General features: G+C 34.8%; 1 pseudogene; it reads left to right on the plus strand.

Annotated features, from left to right (window-relative positions):
- Nucleotides 1-1,461: 1,461 nt before the first annotated feature.
- LOC149991546 (large ribosomal subunit protein eL32 pseudogene) lies at nt 1,462-1,845 on the plus strand (annotated as a pseudogene).
- The last annotated feature ends 1,019 nt before the right edge of the window (nt 1,846-2,864 follow it).

The following is a 2,864-nucleotide window of genomic DNA, read 5'->3' on the forward strand; positions in this document are numbered from 1 at the left end:
TTTATCATTTATCAAAGTAGAAGATATTAAATCTCATATTTAAATATAAAAAGTTATGGCTCTCACTTTTTCATTTCTAGCCATCTCAATGTTATTTATTTGTTCACCCATGGTATATCTACTATGGTATTTTCAGAAAAAAATTATATTTTGTTTTGGCATAACTCATAGTGTATATCTCAATAATTTTTGCAAACTGAACACACCTGTATAACCAACACTCAGATAAAGAAATAGGATATTACCAGAACTCCAGAAGCCCCTAAGGGACACTTCTAGTTATTCCCTTCCCACAAGGGTACCCACTATCCTAACTTCAAGCCACATAGATTACTTTTCTCTGTTCTTGAGCTTTGTATGTGCTCTTTTTATGTCTTGCTTCTTTAACTCAATAATTTGTGAGAATCATTCATATTTTTAATGTATCTGTAAATTATTCGTTCTCATTGCTACATAACATTCTATTGTTTGAACATACCACAGTTTATTTTTTCTATTTTACTGTGGAATGACACTTGGGTAGTTTCTTGTTCATGGATATTACAAATACATTATAATATTCTCACATGTCTTTTATTAAATGTATGTATGCACTTCTTTTCTGTGTATATCCATGAATGGAATTGTTCCATCATAAAGTATGCAAATATTGCTCTTATTAGATACAGCCAGTTTTCCAAAACAATTATATTAATTTATACTTCTGCCAGCATTGTTTTTGCTCTCTTTTTCTGTTGATAAGTAATCAAAAGCATAAACAAATTTCCCAAATTATTGTTTTGAGTGAGGTATTGAGTGGTGGGAGAGAATAAAGCAAGGAATAAAGAGAGGAGGACCCTGATAGTTTCATTACAAAGATTTATCCTTAAGAACTGGAAGAATGAAGTATATGAAATCCATTTATATGAGAGAATTTGAAACCTTGTGGGAGAGAATATTGGCCAAAAAAAAAAAAAGTCAGATCTCTTAAAAGCTTTGTCTGTAGAGGGATTTTGAGGCCAACATAGCATTTTAACAAATTGAATTTCTATCTTAGTCTAGTCATACCATGTATCTTGGGGAATGTCCAAAGGTAAACAAAATTTCTCCCTGATTTTTTATGGTACAGGAGTATATTCAGATGACTTTGGTAGTTATTCAGAAAGATTAAGATTCTAAAGAGACTAAGATATTCTCTTCCCCTTGGCAAGGAGCATTTTGGGTTTTTGAACCACTTCAGAATCTCAGGAGCTTCTTTACATTCATGACATCACATGTCACTGACCCATCAAGTTGTGGCAAGACATCTTAGGCCTGGTCAGAAATAGGTACTTCTGGGATCGGAACAACAACAAAGGATCCTCCTAAACCCAGAAGAAAAGGGAGTCATAGAGCCCAAGGGGAAGAAAACATCAAACATCCCACTATAGGAGAGCTTAGTTTCTAAATGAGGTTCTATGTTGGCTTGCTAAATACATTTAAAAGGGAGAAATTGTCAAGAAGAGGACCAAGAAGTTCATCCGGCACCAGTCAGACTGATATGTCAAAATTAAGCGCAACTGGCGGAAACCCAGAGGTATTGACAATAGGGTGCATAGAAGATTCAAGGGCCAGATCTTGATGCCCAACATTGGTTATGGGAGCCACAAGAAAACAAAGCACATGCTGCCCAGTGGCTTTCCAAAGTTCCTGGTTCACAACGTCAAAGAGCTTGAAGTGCTGCTGATGTGCAACAAATCTTACTGCGCTGAGATTGCTCACAATGTCTTCTCAAAGAACCACAAAGCCATTGTGGAAAGAGCAGCCCAGCTAGCCATCAGAGTCACCAATCCCAATGCCAGGCTGCGCAGTGAAGAAAATGAATAGATATACTGTGCACACATTGTATTTGTGTTAATAAAACCATAAAATTCTGCCAAAAAATAAATAAATAAAAGAGGAAAATCCAGCCTTCCACCTCAGGTTTTGTCTTCTTTACTCATTAGCCATTTATTTATTCATTCATTTAACAAAGTGCCCTTTTAATGCTATCAATGCATCAAGCATGGTGCAAGTCACTGAGAATAAAATAGTAATCCAAAATAATTGATATCTGTATCTCTGTGTAGTAATATTGACTAAAAACTATTTGGCTAGATAATATCCTGGTATCCAGAATGATCTGATTACACTGAGCACTCAAACTGAAAATAAAGTTTGAGACTGGATATTTGTTTTGTAAGTATGAAATCAGAACCACAAAATGAATGTGCTAAAGAAAAACAGAAATGGTTGTGTTAGCTCTCTTTGTAATAAAGGTATTTATTTGTAAGAGCATTGTCCATTCAGTAACCCGAGATTAGCACGTCATTTCATTTCCCCTGATTATGACCTTGTCTGTAAAGTGGCATCATTATCTTCTATAATTTATCTTACATGGTTACTTTGAGCATCAAAGCACTTGAATAACAGTACAGTCTGGTAAAATGTAAGATACCATTGACATCATTGTCATAATTGTAAAATGACCAATATTACTCAATGTAAAATGATAAGTGTAACACACTCTATATTCACAACCTCTTCACCAGTGTGGAAAACAGAGGATTATTTTTTTCAGTTGTTTTGTTTCTATCTATTCTATACTATTAGACCTCATGAGAATTACACAAGGTGGATAGCTGACAGAAAGGTTGAGCCTTCAGTATTTCATGCCTCCACTTTATTTCACAGATGTGTAAACTTAAGTTCAGATGGACTTAGTCATCCACTAAGGGTCACACAGTAAAAGAAATGGGGTGGCAAACATACATTGTAATAATGCTACTAGCTTAAATATAGTAGCAAAACTGTTAAATACATATAACAAGTGAGCAAATAGCTTGGGAGATGGACAAAATTCTGAA

Source organism: Furipterus horrens, unplaced genomic scaffold (genome assembly GCF_987537825.1).
Source record: "Furipterus horrens unplaced genomic scaffold, mFurHor1.1.pri manual_scaffold_17, whole genome shotgun sequence".
In the NCBI taxonomy this organism is placed as follows: Eukaryota; Metazoa; Chordata; class Mammalia; order Chiroptera; family Furipteridae; genus Furipterus; species Furipterus horrens.